Raw genomic sequence first — 18,289 nt, 5'->3', positions numbered from 1 at the left:
TAATAGAAAGACTAAATCCAAAGCATATGAAACAATGTATTTATATAAAGATGTGTAGGGTAATTTCAGAGTAGGCCAACAGTAGGCCTAATATTTGTGTTTTAGCCGTTTAATGTGTAATAATATAAAGAATTGTACAGTAAGTTTAGTGTCCAATGTGTGTGGTGTGTGTGTTTGTGTGTGTGTGTGTGTGTGTGTGTGTGTGTGTGTGTGTGTGTGTGTGTGTGTGTGTGTGTGTGTGTGTGTGTGTGTGTGTGTGTGTGTGTACATCAGAGACTCATGTGCACGTTTGTAGAGCTTGTATCAGATGTCCTTGCAAGTCTATCTTAATCTCAAATATTGAGTAATGAAAGATAGTGAGAGCATTTCCTGTAAGTGTTCATTTTCAATGACTTGTTTCGTCATATTTGTCCTTTGTTAAAGGGGTAATCTCTCCTGAAAAGATATGTTTGTAATCAAACATTGGATAGCATTATGTATTTTGTCACATCTAAAAAAGTTGGCTGGGGTGTACCGATTCCATGGAACATGGTTTATGAACTGATACATAAAATGACGCTGGATTAAAAACTTTGAGTTTTTCAATTTAAATTATTATACAAGATGATTGCAAACAGTAGAGTGTAATATATATGGGCAATACAACCATCCCAGCTCTGCAAAATTTGGTGCGTAGAGACAATCATTAGATCACTTATTTTTGGTTCTCCCCATATGTATTTTGTTTTTGGTCACACGTTCAAGAATGGCTGAAGAATTGCAACATTTACCTGGAGCTACCTCTGCAAATAGCACTGCTGGGTGATTTAAAAAGTCATAGTCAATCAATCAATAATATAATAATACATACTCTTAGCTAAATGTTTATCTTTAATGTACAATCTGTAGAAACTATGGGAATAGAAAGATTCAGAACCTTCTGAAAACGTCACAGCACAGTTGAAAATATATGGCAAATAGAAATGAAAACATGATGCTCTTCAGAGATAGATGGGGGGAGTTTTGAGTAGCTTAATGGTGGGACAGAAAGAGATAACTAATGTAAAATGTTTATATTTTGTGTAAGCTGGAAGTAGAGTTGTCCATTAGTTTACTCCAGTTTGGGGTGGGGTGGTAGGCTTAGGGGAAAATAATAGAGTAAGAAAATACACTGCTCAAAAAAATAAAGGGAACACTTAAACAACACAATGTAACTCCAAGTCAATCACACTTCTGTGAAATCAAATTGTCCACTTAGGAAGCAACACTGATTGACAATAAAAAAGTAGCGGAAGTAGCGGTCCTGCTGCTGGGTTGTTGCCCTCCTACGGCCTCCTCCACATCTCCTGATGTACTGGCCTGTCTCCTGGTAGCGCCTCCATGCTCTGGACACTACGCTGACAGACACAGCAAACCTTTTTGCCACAGCTCGCATTGATGTGCCATCCTGGATGAACTGCACTACCTGAGCCACTTGTGTGGCATCTTAGTACATACTCTGCTGTTCTATTGTGTGGGTAATAATGTTTAATGATGTCTGATGATTTTGTCTTTGTTGTTTGAATGAATGTCTTTGCTGTAAATCGCAAACTGAAGTGGCAGTTTCACCTCTATGGATTCCAACTTTCAGGTCAGGGTCAGAAGGAGACATAAACTGGGTACTGGATGGAGAGGTTGAGACATGACTAGAGGAGGGGTGTGGTCTGAGGAGGAAGAAAGATACAGTTCCTAGTAATATGTATTCTGTAGAACTATGATAGGTTAATAATTTGCCACCTTAACTGGACAAACTGTATAAAAGAGACACTCAGCGCTCTCATGTGTACACTTTCTCCCAGAGAAGAAACTTTCTCCCAGAGAAGACACTTTCTCCCAGAGACGTCTGACACTCCAGAACAGAGGAAGAACACAACATCACTGGTAAAGAAATGACTTCCAATCAAGAGTTCTGATGTGAATATGAGTATGTCTGTTTGTTACTTTAAAGGGCAGGGTGGTGTTAGAATAATAGGTTGCACACTTGCTCCACTAGCCCCATAACACCTGATTCAGATGACCAAAGGATCATAGTCTTCAATTTAGATCAAAATTCATGTTAAACTGAGCAAAACAGATATGTGATCAATGCTGTTCTCTAGGGGGCGTTGTTACCACTCCTGGTCTATGTGATTATGTGTTGTAGTGTTTCTTTTTCAGTTAACTTATGAATTAATATATTTGTATAATTAATAATTTGACTCAGCCGAGCCCATGTTTCTGTTTTAGTATCTGTTCAGGGCATTTTTCGTGCATCCTTGAAGTCATCATTTTGATAAGCCATGTTTCCCCTTTAGAACACCTGGAGAAAATGCTTAAAAAAGCTAGCCGTTAATTATTTCATATTTTATACTTATCAAATGTCCTGGTCTTTGGTGTATTTAGTGTCGTTTCTTGCTTCATATGAGGTGTTGACCAATTTCACTATTTATTCTTACTTTACAGACACTTGTCTCCAACTACACAAAATGGCTTCTAAATACATCACAGATATTGCAATCTCCACCAGCATTAAAAAGGAGCAACAGCTTCGTGGGCAAGGCTTTCACATGATGGATGTCAACCTCAACCAAGGCAATTTATCCACCACCATAATTTACATGTGGTACAAAAAGGGCAATGAAGAACCCATCACCAGAGTCCAGTTTTCATTCACTGAGGAAATGAAAGATGGCCCGAGGAGTGCAGGGTACACTGAGCTTCCCGAAGACCTCAACTTTGGAGCAAGGGGAGACACCATCCAGCTGTGGTACTCTAGTGGTGCAAGCCCTAAGTACGACATTCCCATTGTAGATCTCCTACTCACCACTAATGTGAATGCAGAGGCCGCTCAATTCAAACACGGCTGGGAAAGGCTACCGTGTGATCTGAACCGCGGTAACTCAGGAGATTACATCTACCTCTGGGTGAAGAGAGAGAGTGTGACCTACATCTGCGATGTTGCTGCCACCACCTCATTCCAAGAAGACATCAACCTTTTCAACGAGGGCTACATCCGGATGGATGAAGATCTCAATAGAGGTGCTGGAGGAAACTGGATCTTCCTCTGGTATCGCCAATCCACCGATAAGGGCTGCGGGCTCACCAAGGTGAATGTGTCCGTCAACCATGAGCAGGATTTCAGCCTACAGCAGCGCGGTTTCTCCGTGGTGAATGTTAACCTCAACGAGGGAACATCCGGTCAGCCAGTGTTTGTCTGGCTGAAGAAAGATGGATCTCACCCTATCAAGGCCTTGACCGTTACATCCAACCACAAGGCAGATGGTCCTTATGAGGAGGCCGGCTTGGTTGTCATTGAAAAAAGTCTGAATACTGGCAACAACGGTGTGCCCGTCTTCCTCTGGTATGGCAAGTAAAAACCTGAGGTGGAGAGGAAGTGTCAGACTAAAAATGTGCAAGATGCTAGCTTGTGCATGGAAATTTCTCTGTCTATTTTCTGTAAAAAAAAATATTATTATCTTTCCAACCAATTTTAATAATTAAATGTAATAATTAAATGACACTAAATGTTAGCTTTCGTGTCATAAAGTCACTGTCATAGATCATTAAGGAATGTTTTCAGGTTGACTTTAATGTTCTTTCCAATCAATTCACAATAATTATGTTATTCAGTTTTACTATAACATTTTAGCAGCAGATTTAACTTTTGTATGAATATTTCAAGGGGTTGTAAGGTATGATGTCTCATTGTGTCAAATGTGACTTTGGAAAAGCTTTAGTACAGCAATAGAAATAAAGTCAAATGATGATTTCTGTGTAACACTGAGAATCCCAGTCTGTTCATCAATAAAGAAAGCTTTACAAATCTGAATGTTGTACCTTTTTAATAACTCCCCAGTGAAAATCTCACTTTTAAAAGTTCCTTTTCTATTAACTCATGTCCAAATGATGTTGTTGACTCGTCTTATACTCGTATTTGTGGCCAAAGAGAGGGACTGTAAGACGGTGGGTGTCAAAGGTCACAAGAGTGGAAGGTCATGGGTCGATGTGTTAAGGAGTAGGGTGATGTTGACCCTAGAAACTGATCTTTGGTCAATTTTGCACTTACGATTGGGGAAGGGGAAGCTGATCCTAGATCTGTACCTAGGGGAAACTTCACCCCAGACTGTGTGTTCAGGAGGATGTGGGGGTCATCTGTTGTTTAGAATGGGATACGTGGGTGGAGGGAACGGTGTGTAGAAGCACTTCCTGTGGACGATGGAGGATCCAGCCTCTGGGTTTTCATCCTTACTGATCCACATCTGCAGGAAGGTGGACAGGGAGGCCAAGATGGAGCCACCGAGTACACTGACTGGGAGCAATTATCTACACAGGGGGAGATGAGAGGTTAAGAGAAGGAGGTTTCATAAGTCTGAAAATTATATATTTTGAATAATTATTATATATAATTATTTTTTTTACATTTGATCGTTTTCATGTTTTTTTGTTATTATAAGAAGGAGCGAAAATGGCAAGTGTCCAATTCCAGAATATCATTACAATGAATGAACAAATCTTTGAAGCCCACACACACCTGCTTTACGTCGTAGCCAGACACACCAACACAACGTCGCTACAGTAACGTGTGTGTTTCGTTGGCATGCTCTCAGCCATTTACCTTGATCTTCATGGTACTGGAGACCAGGGCTGTGAACTCTTTCTGCCTGTGGTCAACGATACCAGGGTACATGGTGGTTCCACCAGATATGACATTGTTGGCTTACAGGTCCTTACAGATGTCAGTGTTTGTAGTATTTATTTTATACAGTATTTTCTTCTCATCTTTATCAAGGGTGGCAATAATGTTGGACCTAACTATATATAAAAAAAAACATGAGCTGGCGCACGCCCAGAATAATAGTTTGTGGAGGTGCTGACTAACGGCCAATAAACTATCAAAAGAAAGAAAGTCGAAACACTATGTATAATCTCCCAACAATTTAATGGGTATTTACCAACGTTTCGGCATCACTGTGCCTTTCTCAGGGTAATATCATGAATCCTTGAACCAGGTTATGTAGACACACAGTGCAATTAGTGTAACCAATGACAGTGGTGAGGGGTGTCTCGTAATGATTAAGTTAAAATTAATTAGTGAAACTGTTAAAAAAATTGTTTATGGCATATTAAATATTACGCTATTGTTATCATATAGAAACATAATGGAATATTGTACATCATATTAGCATCAACATACATTTTTTCATTCAATTTCACATAATAATTTAATATTTAATTTGTTACATATAATCTTTTGGTTCAACCTTAATATATAATGAACATCATCAACAGGGGGAACATATTAGGTGTACGATAATAAGCTGTAAAAATAATCTCTCAATTTATTAGACTTGTTCTTAAAGGAAAATGTGTTCATAAGAAGGGGCTGAGATCAAAGTCAAAATTCAGACCACTAGGGGTCAATGTTTTTAGATAGGATATCCAGTAATCTTTGCAAATTAACTCAATAAAAGGACTCAGGGAGAGGCGAAGGTCGAGAGCCATGCGTCCTCCGAAACACAACCCAACCGCACTGCTTCTTGACACAATGCCCACTTCACCCGGAAGCCAGCCGCACCAATGTGTCGGAGGAAACACTGTACACCTGGCCACCGTGTCAGTGTACACTGCGCCCGACCCGCCACAGGAGTCCCTAGTGCATGATGAGACAAGGATATCCCTGCCGACCAAACCCTCCCCTAACCTGGACGACGCTGGGCCAATTGTGCGCAGCCCCATGGGTCTCCCGGTCGCGAACCCAGAATCTCTAGTGGCACAGCTAGCACTGCGCCACTCAGGAGGCCCAGATTGGCTGTTTGATGGGGAATGTGGTTTGTGACTTTAATATAGGATTTATTTAGTAACATAAATAGTTATTAGTTAAGGTAATTCTGATGAGATACAATCATTATAGTTTTTTCCATGATTTGAATCCTTCTCTTCTCAGTTGTTGGATGACAGATGTATGAAGGTTGCTTAGGAAGTCATCTATAATGGGAGGGAAAGAGAATCAATCAATTTGCAAAGAGGTCTAACATTGTAATAGACAACAGCATCAGACGCCCCAAACTGTCTGTCGCATAGACCTACTAGGCCTACAACACAAAACAGCACGTTTAAAGTCAGATTGTCATGTGAAAAAAATAGCACTGTATTGTACATATCCCGTGATCCAAAGGCTCTCCCAACTCCAACTCCATCATCAGGATAGCCAGCTCGTTGACTTCGTCCATTTCGCTCCTCCTGGCCGCATGGATACCGGTCAGGGGACTAAACACCTCCAGAGGTTGATAGTTGTTCACCACTAGGATGCCCGTGTCAGGCCACCGCTCCGTGTCTCTAACTGGATGCTGCTGCTGCTTCTGCCCCGCATTGCAATGATTATGGTCCTGCAAAATTGAGGTCCAAATATCCCCGCATGCATTGGACTGGTCATAGAAAGAGGGAAAGAATCTGGATTTGTTGACATTCATATTGTTTTCACTTTTCAGTAGGTCATGAATTCTCGTTTGTTTGGATTCGAAAGGTGAATGCACCTGGTGATTCTGGAACCTTTACCTGAAGTAAAGCTCCAGTGTTTCTTAAGATCTTGATTTTAACATTCTGGTTGCCATCTACCAGGGACACTACACCATCTGAAATAAAGGCTGAAAAATCACAGCGGGAAGACTGAGAATCAAACTCAACGAGTGGCTGAAAAAGCTCACCCTGGTGGTCAGAGGCTGTAACAGGACTTGCCATCACAGCAGGTTTAACTTGACCTGACTGTTTTGATTTAAGCAGAGGACAATCTTTCAACTAAACAGTAGCGACAGGTATTAGCATTAACCGGTGCTTTAAGTCCTCCAGACCCAAACTTCTGCTGAGGCCTTTGGACAGAAGCTCCAAAAAAAGGTGACCTATTGTTCCTAGGAGTAAAGTTATTTTTATGGTACATGTCACTGTTTGACTCAAAATGGCTTTTATATGTTAGCCTGTATTCATCTGCAAGGATTGCTGCATCACTTGGAGACTTAACTTTACGTTCATTCATGTATGCAGCAACCTGGTCAGACAGAATTTTTGAACTGTTCTAACACAATCAAATTAGACAGACCCTCAACAGTACTAACTTCAGAAGCTGTACACCAACGATTAAATGCAGAAGTCAAATCACGAACAAACTCAGAATAGGTTTGTGAATCTAACTTTTTCCTGTAACGAAAACGTTGACGATATGCCTCTGGCACAAGCTCGTAGACCTTCAGAACTGCTGATTTAACTTTAGCAAAAACGTTGCTGTCAGCTACACTCAGTGCTGCAAAACGTGCTTTACCTCACGTGCTTTACCTGTAAGTACACATTGCAACAACATAGTCATGTCCAAATCTGACCAAGCTCTAGCTTCCGCAATACGCTCAAATAAAGCAAAGTATGTGTCTGGATCTGACTCATCAAATTTAGGCAACAAACAAAGATTCTGTGAAACATCAAACTGTGGTAGTCTTTCTGGTCTATTAGCATTTCTCCTATTGCTCTCTCTAACTGCATTTGCAACAGTTCCCTCTGCTGCTCAAAAGTTACTGAAGGGCTAGACTGAACTTGCACCCTCACTACTAGCAGACTGACTGCCAAAAACATTCATTTCCCTAAGACCCTGCTTTAAGCTAGTTTTAACAGTCTCTTGATGTTTTTTATCAACAATCTCAATCTGATAATGTTCAGCAATTTCAATTAAATGCTCCTTAGTACACAACTCTAAGGCTACCTCTGAAGGAACTTGAACAAAACTACTCAAAATGGAAGACATTTTCCTCAACCAATACAACTATTACAAATGCTCCAAAAAACACAACTCACCTGCTGTCAGTCTGGGTTCAAGGACAGGAGCCACACCCCACTATCCTCCAAAAACGACTAACTGGCCCTGGCCTTCGTGCAGTCACACGTGGTGGGGTTTTATGCACACAACCAGTGGAGTGGAAAAGACAACCAGAAACTGGCAGCCCCCCCCCATAACCACGGAGGTGCTCCCGAGCCGATGTAGGGGAAAAGGGAAAGGGATGTTCTACCCACGTTCACTGCCATCTAAAACAAAAACACCACAAACCTCCTATTGACACTCGCTGATAAGCCTGAACAGTAGAGGACTCCCACCTGAACAAAAACAGAGTGAATTGCTTAGCTACCAAGCTAACTGAAACAAAAGAAACCATGGCTCAACGCTCTCTTCAACAAAATTGGCCCAACCAAAACATCCCCTCAAACATTTTTTTTGGGGGGCAAACTTAACTAAACTAACCCAAGTTAAAACCTCTACCGAGTACCTAACCCGGATCCGGGAGCACCCCCCACCCCCCCCCCCCCACACTGATTAGCATCGCTAGCATAGCGTCACAATTAAATAGTAGCATCTAAATATCATTAAATCACAAGTCCAAGACACCCAATGAAAGACACAGATCTTGTGAATAAAACCACCATTTCAGATTTTTTAAATGTTTTACAGGGAAGACACAATATGTAAATCTATTAGCTAAACACGTTAGCAAAAGACACCATTTTCTTACTCCAACAGTTTTTTCCTGCGTCAGTAGCTATCACTATTTCGACTAAATGAAAATATATATAGCCACTAACCAACAAACAAATTCATAAGATGACAGTCTGATAACATATTTATGGTATAGCATAGTTTTTTTTTTTTAAATGCATTTTTCAGGTATAAATCACAGTTCTACATTGCAGCTGCAATCTGATATAGTGCTGATGCAGCTAGAACAATTACAGAGACCAACGTTATATAACTAATTACTTGTCTTAAAACATTTCAGAAAAAATACACAGCGTACAGATATTGAAAGCCCAACATCTGGTGAATCCAAACAATATTTCAGATTTATTAAATGTTTTATAGCGAAAACAAAATGTAGCGCTAAATTAGCATAGCCACGCCAGCCAGAACCAGCTGGGCGCGCCCGACCAGTTCACATGCACGACAGATATATGAAATAACATCGTAAATTGGGTCTTACTATTGCTGATCTTTCATCAGAATGTTGATCAAGGTGTCCTTAGTCCTGATGAGTCGTTCAATCCATTCACAATGGCAACTTTCCCTCTTCATTTAGCCTGGGTACTGGTCGACTGGCACGATTCTGTCCAAAGTTAAAAAACTCACAGAACGGAACACGGCAAAACTCCCGAAAAAATTCAAATAATCTGATTAAACTATATTGAAAAAACATACATTACGATGATATGGTCACATGTATCAAACAAACTTCGAGACGGAGATAGTTTTCATCCGTAACGTCAGCATAACAAAAGACAATTGCACCTCTAAAACGCTCGTTTCAGAAAACCGGAAGTTGTCGGTCACGCTAAAGAAATAGGTCTTATTTCACGTCAGTACAAGATAAACAAAACATTTCTCCTCTGACGTCTTCCTGACACCCAGAGGAAGACGAATGAAGTGTGTTTCGGGTCATAGGTGGCGTGACCATATATAGGCAGAGCGTTGAAGCGAGCATACACATCTTGCAATCTTCTTCTTGCTCAGGGAATGTGCTGTCAAATGACTTGTGTTTCACTCAGAGACAAAATTTAAACGGTTTTAGAAACCATAGCTTGTTTTCTATCCAATGGTATATGGTTATATGCATATAGTAACAGCAATAATTGAATAAGAGGCAGTTTAATCTGTAGAGGCAATTATGCTAATGCGAAAACAGCACCCCCTGTATTCTCAAGAAGTTAACTACTATCCCGGATGAGCCCCCACTTGTCACAAGCCGGCTCATAGCCTGTGACAAAAATGAGGGGACACGAATAACAGGTATAGGCCAATTAAAAGTGTTCTTCATTATAAACAAAACTATTAACTTTAAACTAAGAAAAAGGAATGAGGTGTGGAAGTATCATAATTTTTTTATTTTTTTATTTTTTATTTTACCGTTATTTTACCAGGTAAGTTGACTGAGAACACGTTCTCATTTGCAGCAACGACCTGGGTAATAGTTACAGGGGAGAGGAGGGGGATGAATGAGCCAATTGTAAACTGGGGATAATGTAAGGTGTATGTAAAGTGCATGGATGCGTGAATATGTGTGTGTGAACATGACTGAGTGAAAACTATGTACAACTACAAAGGAACAAACAAAACATGATCATACCTGGAGGAGAAGAGAGAGAGATGATTAGTGAAGCAGCAGTTTAAATACCCTGAGCCCAGGTGACTCCAATCACTGACGACCCTTCTCTGCCTGCAGGAGGAACCGTCCCCTGCACTGCAGAGGAGGGGCCGTGACAATGTTCTAAACCTTTTGTTGCATTGTAATTTGCGCAGTAGGCTAAACCAGTAGGCTAAGCAAAATGCTAAAAGGAAACACTTAAATCGAGAAAAAAAAATCCTAAATCAAATAAATTCTTCAATATTATGTAGCTTAGCATATTTAATTTCAACCTGGTGGTAGGTCTATATGTTAGAATTTACTGCACAGATAATATTGAGCAGACTCAATCAGCAGGAACCCCCCTTTAATTATATCACCCTATTGCAGAACAATGTAATATGTAATATGTAATATGTAATAATGTAATATGTAATAATGTAATAATGTAATAATGTAATAAATGTAATAAATGTAATGTAATAAAATAAAAAGGCTACTGGAGTTTGTACATTTCAGACTTGATAATCCCTTATGAAAAATGTATCAACCCCTACACAAATGTAAATGTATTATAATCCACATAATAATTCACATTTCCTGTTGCTGCAGGATTCTTTCCCCGCTGTATCAAACTGGCTCAAATTCAGATGCTACTTCTATACTGCTTGATTTTCCGTGTTTATTGATTTCACCAGCAATCAATAGTTTGACAAGAGTATGAAGAAATTAGTGTATTTTCAAAGTAGGTCTACACTAATAATTAAAAACACCCAGAGTGTAATGAACACGAGGGGAGACAGAGAGCTGGGTTCAAGCGCAGGGCACAGCAGGTGTTTATTGCAAAGGACCACAGGAGGAGGCAGTAACTACAGTCGTGGCCAAAAGTTTTGAGAATGACACAAATATTAATTTTCACAAAGTCTGCTGCCTCAGTTTGTATGATGGCAATTTGCATATACTCTAGAATGTTATGAAGAGTGATCAGATGAATTGCGATTAATTGCAAAGTCCCTCTTTGCCATGCAAATGAACTGAATCCCCCCAAAACATTTCCAATGCATTTCAGCCCTGTCACAAAAGGACCAGCTGACATCATGTCAGTGATTCTCTCGTTGACATAGGTGTGAATGTTGACGAGGACAAGGCTGGAGATCACTCTGTCATGCTGATTGAGTTCGAATAACAGACTGGAAGCTTCAAAAGGAGGTTGGTGCTTGGAATCATTGTTCTTCCTCTGTCAAACATGGTTACCATGGTTACCGGAAACACGTGCCGTCATCATTGCTTTGCACAAAAATGGCTTCACAGGCAAGGATATTGCTGCCAGTAAGATTGCACCGAAATCAACCATTTATCGGATCATCAAGAACTTCAAGGAGAGTGGTTCAATTGTTGTGAAGAAGGCTTCAGGGCACCCAAGAAAGTCCAGCAAGCGCCAGGACCATCTCCTAAAGTTGATTCAGGTGCGGGATCGGGGCACCACCAGTACAGAGCTTGCTCAGGAATGGCAGCAGGCAGGTGTGAGTGCATCTTCACACACAGTGAGGCGAAGACTTTTGGAGGATGGCCTGGTGTCAAGAAGGGCAGCAAAGAAGCCACTTCTCTCCAGGAAAAACATTAGGGACAGACTGATATTCTGCAAAAGGTACAGGGATTGGACTGCTGAGGACTGGGGTACAGTCATTTTCTCTGAATCCCCTTTCCAATTGTTTGGGACATCTGGAAAAAAGCTTGTCCGGAGAAGACAAGGTGAGCGCTACCATCAGTCCTGTGTCATGCCAACAGTAAAGCATCCTGAGACCATTCATGTGTGGGGTATCATCTCAGCCAAGGGAGTGGGTTCACTCACAATTTTGCCTAAGAACACAGCCATGAATAAAGAATGGTACCAACACATCCCCGAGAGCAACTTCTCCCAACCATCCAGGAACAGTTTGGTGATGAACAATGCCTTTTCCAACATGATGGAACACCTTGCCATAAGGCAAAAGTGATAACTAAGTGGCTTTGGGAACAAAACATTGATATTCTGGGTCCATGGCCAGGAAACCCCCCAGACCTTAATCCAATTGAGAACTTGTGGTCAATCCTCGAGAGGGGGGTGGAGAAAAAAAAAACACACAAATTCAGACAAAATCCAAGTGTTGATTATGCAAGAATGGGCTGCCATCAGTCAGGATGTGGCCCAGAAGCTAATTGACAGCATGCCAAGGCGGATTGCAGAGGTCTTGTAAAAGAAGGGTCAACACTGCAAATATTGACACTTTGCATCAACTTCATGTAATTGTCAATAAAAGCCTTTGACACTTATGAAATGCTTGTAATTATACTTCAGTATTCCATAGTAACATCTGACAAAAATATCTAAAGACACAGAAGTAGCAAACTTTTTTGAAATTAATATTTGTGTCATTCTCAAAACATTTGGCCATGACTGTAGTAATGTAGTCCGAGAGATCAGGCAATAGGTAGATAACAGGAAATCCTCTTATCTCGTTTGGCCAATATAGTGAAACTATCACCAGTTACTAATCTATAGTAGGAGGAGAGCTGTTACGAATATCACCGAAGGTGGCTCCCCTTCCCGTTCGGGTGGCGCTCGGCGGTCGTCGTCGCCGGTCTACTAGCTGCTACCGATCCCTTTTTCCCTTTTCGTTTTGTTGGGTCTAATTGGTTTCACCTGTTCCTTGTTTGGGGTTTTGGGGTTGGGGTTATTTATGTTTAGTTAGCCCGCCTGTGTTCTTGCGGGATTGTTTTGCTGTATTTTGGTATAGGAATGTCTCTGTTTTTGGATTGTCCTCTGTACAGCGTATGTGCCTGTGGAGTACATTATTTTTGGAGTGTTTACGCCTGTGTTCGGTGTCACCCTCTTTGTGCGAGGTTATTGTACGGAATAAAGTGTTTTTCCGAATATTGTACGGAATAAAGTGTTTTTCCGAATCCTCTGCTCTCTGCACCTGACTCCACACCCATCACTCTACGCACCGTTACAAGAGCTCCTTATTCTCCTAATGGAAAATAGGACAAGATCCTTGCCATGCGACTGACCGAGTCAGAGTGCTACGAAACACTGTGGTTAAAACAGTTAGCACAGAGCATATGACGATTAACCAGTGATGGGAAAAGTACTCAATTGTTATACTTGAGTAAAAGTAAAGATACCTTAATAGAAAATGACTCAAATAAAAGTGAAAGTCACCCAGTAAAATACTACTTAAGTAAAAGTCGAAAAATATTTCGTTTTAATTAAATATACTTAAGTATCAAAAGTAAATGTAATTGCTAAAATAAAAATATCAAAAGGCAAAGTAAAAGTATAAATAACTGTACATTCCTTATGTTAAGCAAAACATTTACGGATGGCCAGGGGAACACTCCAACACGTAAGCATTCATTTACAAACAAAGCATTTGTGTTCATTGAGTCTGTCAGATCAGAGGCAATAGGGTTGACCAGGGAGGTTCTTAATAAGTGCAGGAATTTGACAATTTTCCTGTCCTACTAATCATACGAAATGTAACAAGTACTTTTGGGTGTCAGGAAAATGTATGGAGTAAAAAGTACATTATTTTCTTTAGGAATGTAGTGTTGTAAAAGTTGTCAAAAATATAAATAGTAAAGTACAGATACTCCAAAAAACGACTTAAGTAGTGCTTTAAAGTCTTTTTACTTAAGTACCTTACACCACTGTGATTAACTGTCCCATTCTGTACTGATCTACCACAAGTCACATGGTGTAAACTGGATGAAGGCATCTGCAATCCTGTGACCAAAACCCCTCCTTCCTGCCTTTTACTAAAGTATCTATAGATGATGCTGGACTGTACAGGTGTACAGTACAAGTGAATAAAGATAGACGCTACATCATTAGCAATTCCATCGTTGTAATAGTAAAATCTACTTTCTTCATTCAATACAAACACTGTCCGTCTATACCTCTTACCTAGGTCTTCTACATGTGTAAACTACAGCGCATGGAGAATGGTTTTATTGATGTCGGGGAAAATAAAGTAGATGTTGTTCCAGTTTGGAACCGACATGTTGCTCGACATTATTCATCGCTTCAATGCACGTAAAGGTGGTGGAATTATGAGGGAATGAAGTCAAGGTCCGAATACGGTTTATCTGTAGACACACCTCCGACACACCTTCCTTTCATTGATCACCACCCCAAAATAAATAGCGGGTGAATAGCATGATATTCTCATGCTCAAATTCAAGGACAGAATACACATAGAAAGGAAAGTGCATAAAAACAGCTTCTACCCCCAAGCCATAAGACTGAACATCTAATCAAATGGCTACCCAGAATATTTGCATTGCCCCCCCCCCCCCTTTTTTACACCGCTGCTACTCTCCGTTGTAATCATCTCTGCATAGTCACTTTAATAACTCTACCTACATCTACATGTACATATTACCTCAATAACCGGTGCCCCTGCACATTGACTCTGTACCGGTACCCCACTGTATATAGTCTTGCTATTGTTATTTTACTGCTGCTCTTCAATTACTTGTTACATTTATTTCTTATTCTAATCTGTTTTTATTTTATTTTTAACTGCATTGTTGTTTAGGGGCTCGTAAGTAAGCATTTCCCTGTATTGTGACTAACCAACATAACCGCATGTGACTAATAACATTTGATTTGATAAAAAAAATATTCATCTGGTGTCAAGATGTGACTTGAGGGGTAAGAAAACATTGAGACCATGAAAAAATATTAAAGCAAATAGATTGTATACTATAACAGAAGTATTTCCTAGAGTTGGCCAGCAGGTCTGGGATCGATCAGAGATGTATTTCATAGACTCTCTTTCTTTGTCCCTGTTTGTCTTAGATTGTATAAAACACTGTCGTGGTCACAAGGATTGTGCTACATCTCTCCTTAAAATATTCTATGTTTGATTTGGGACAAAACAAAGTTTGAGATTGATTTAACCTTTTTGCGTAATACTCGTCAAATGGAAGTGTAATACTGTATTTCAATATGTACAATGTATTATTATCTGTAGGCTTAGTAGACAACAGAAAGCCTTGACTAAATCCAGAACACATGAAATACATGTATTTATTTCAAGAGGTGTAGGGTCTTTTCAGAATAGGCCAACAGTAATGTTTGGATGCACTGGCAGACCCAGTTTATGTGGACTCCTGTTTATCTGTATCCATCTCAACAAGATCATGATCAAAGAGCAAGGCAGATAAGACCACAGACATTATATTGGTTTAGATGTTAGCAGCAGACATACGCTTCATAAAAACCACAGAGGAAGTAGTGGTAGCGGAAGTAGCCCACAGATAAAAACAGTCAAACAGTGCCTTACGTTGCATTAGACAAGACAAAGACGAGTATAGTTCAATGTGTATTATCAGTGAACTAAAGACCAAGGCTCAAATGAAGACAATGGATACATATACGTCTAATGAAGGAGGGAAAGGCTTGGTTGGGGTCCTCCTCCTGCTGTTTGCAAAACAACTTCAAGTTACTGACCAGAATATTTCTAATATTTTCTTCAAGCTACTTTTCAATGTTTTTAACATAACATTATTCTCTGATTATGAACAGTGTGCTCCAATTATTTTATTAATGATGCTGATGATTCATTATTTAATGTAGTGACTGCCTGGTGAAGGCTATGCTATGTGTGATGTCCATTAATGCCAAGTCAAGTTTTGAGAATACTCTAAAACATTTGTTGTTACAGAATCCAATATTTCGCTGTGGTGTTTCATAATATTTTTCTCCCACAGGGCAACATCCCATCTGTGATGACTATATTAGAGTGTCTCGGAACACTGTGGTTCAAGCTTTTGTCATGGAGAAACTGACGATTAACTGTACTGTAGGATTCTGCACTGATCTACCACAAGTCACTTGGTGTAAACTGAACAAAGATATCTGCAATCCTGTGACCAAAACTCCTCACATCCAAACCCAGTGGAACTACTTAACAAGTAACTCTGGAATAACATTCCTGCATTTTACTAATCCCTCCTTAGATGATGCTGGACTGTACAGGTGTTTAGCTAATACAGATCAATCAATGATCATTAGCCATTCCATCAGTGTCATAGTAAATGGTAAGATCAACTTTCTTCATGTAATACAAATGCTGTCCATCTATGCCTCTTGACTACTGTCCTTTAGAATTCCATGCAGCTAAATTCCTGATTTCCCAAACAGCTATGCAAATGAGATGTTTGCCTTATTTCAGGCTTGAGTGTGCTTGTTTTAATTCACAGATTGTCAAGCAGAGTTTTCTGTGTCTGATGGCTGTTGGTGGAGGGCTCCCATCCCTGGCTCTGTCACTGTGTCCTGTGGGGTGAGTTTCAGGTTTGAGCTCATAGTGTCATGGTGCAGGGAAGATGGGGATACCTGTTTACCCCTAAAGGGTCAGTCCAGACACACCCTCACCTGGAATCATACAGGTCCAGGGACAGGTGTGTCCTACCTGACCCTCCACAACATCACCCTGTCTGACTCAGGGTACTACCGTTGTTTCGTCTCTCCTCCTGACTACTTTGATGTAGACACCAGATCTAGCCAACCGATGGGCCTTCACGTGACCATTTAGTACAGTATGTTAACTTTGTATTGCTGAAGTGTCCCATTGAAGGGTTATGCTTTGAAATGACTAGATAGACTCAAACTGTTCTGGTCCTCTCACTCTCAGGAAATGGTGAAGTGGTGGAACACTGTGGAGAAGATGAACATCCTGTCTGTGGTAAAGGTCTTACTCTCTTCACGCGGTCAACACATGATCAACTGCAGCTATTTATTTAACAAATAATTAATGTAGTATATGATATCCAGTTGATTTTAGAGATGTATAACTATTTTCCTCATGAAAAAGTTGACCCAGTGGCTTAGTTTGTCCTTTTATTGTTTTTAACATTGTTTTACCAGACATGCTCAGTGTCATCGTGGACATCACTCGTATCATCCTGTTTGTGGTTTCCTCCTTGGTTGTCATGACGCTGACCCTGTGTTGGGTTCTGAAAGCCAGAGGTACTGTATGGTGCTCTAGTCTACACCACAGCATCACTAAAGAAAACACACCACAAGTACCTTGTCTATTCTAAAGTCTTGTTACAAGAGTTTTCCAGGTCACCAATGACCTTTCACTTATCGTCATAACTTTTTACTTTATGAGTCAGGATTATTTACAATACTGTATCACTGAAACCACAGGTCTTACATGTAGATGCCTTGCTGCAAATATTATTATAACACATTCACTGTGTCATATTAACCATCTTGCCTTGTCATCACCTTGGTCTATAGGAAAATGGAGTCCTCCAGAGGGGAATTCAGTAGACCGTGCCAGAGTGGAGCCTGAGCAGAACATACCACCTGACACTGAGAGGGGTGCAGAAGACCCTGATAAGACTTACGATGACTGTGTGTGATTCTGTGTAGATACAGTATACTGCATTGCAATGGGGTTATTAGACCATTCATTTGTTCTGTTTTCAGTGGGTCTTGCTGACATGCCTGTTGCTAATGAATGACCAGTAATTTTCATGGCATACTGTATGATGTACTTTGATATTGAATGGCCTGTTTAAGACTCAAAACAGTGTATTGTAAGATGATCAGATAGGTTATAGATATGTAGGCTTAGATGAGTTCACATCCTGTTTTGACATTTAATGTATTTTTTTAACATTATTTTGTTGAAATAAAATAAAATGGTAGACTACCATTTGGAAAGTAACATCTCAGACTGTTGAAACCTCAATGTTAATTTTCACTTGTTTTTAGTACAGCTAAAGTAGGCATGATAACGGAATATTTGTGGGACTGAAGTGGGCTATTTTTGAGGGGTCTATAGTTTAAGGTCTATAGATTATGCTTCTACAGAATACGCTGCAGTCAATAAGAGATAACTTTTGAAAGCGAAACAGAGCTGGGTGAAGTTTGGGCTGGTTGAGGAAATACAATAAACCACAAGCCATTCTCTTTAGAGGCAGGTACGGACAGCTCTTCACTGTAGAACTCAGAGTTTTTCCTGGTCAGATTATAGAGCCAAAACTCCTTTTGGAGTAGTGAAGTCTGCATGAGAAATGACAGTGAGAGTTCATGAGTCAGCAGCAGTATTAATTGATGAAGAACCACAACCACCAGAGTCCAAGCA

General features: G+C 40.2%; 1 long non-coding RNA gene across 1 annotated transcript; it reads left to right on the top strand.

Moving 5' to 3' along the window:
* The first annotated feature begins 269 nt into the window (after nucleotides 1-269).
* LOC129844930 (uncharacterized) lies at nucleotides 270-17,869 on the top strand. Its single transcript, XR_008758029.1, has 2 exons — nucleotides 270-16,876; nucleotides 17,059-17,869. It is a non-coding gene; the product is annotated as an uncharacterized LOC129844930 (long non-coding RNA).
* Nucleotides 17,870-18,289: the final 420 nt, after the last annotated feature.

Source organism: Salvelinus fontinalis, unplaced genomic scaffold (assembly GCF_029448725.1).
Source record: "Salvelinus fontinalis isolate EN_2023a unplaced genomic scaffold, ASM2944872v1 scaffold_0254, whole genome shotgun sequence".
NCBI classification, from domain to species: Eukaryota; Metazoa; Chordata; class Actinopteri; order Salmoniformes; family Salmonidae; genus Salvelinus; species Salvelinus fontinalis.
Note: the sequence above shows the minus strand (reverse complement) of the source record. Positions and strands in the feature narration are given on the sequence as shown.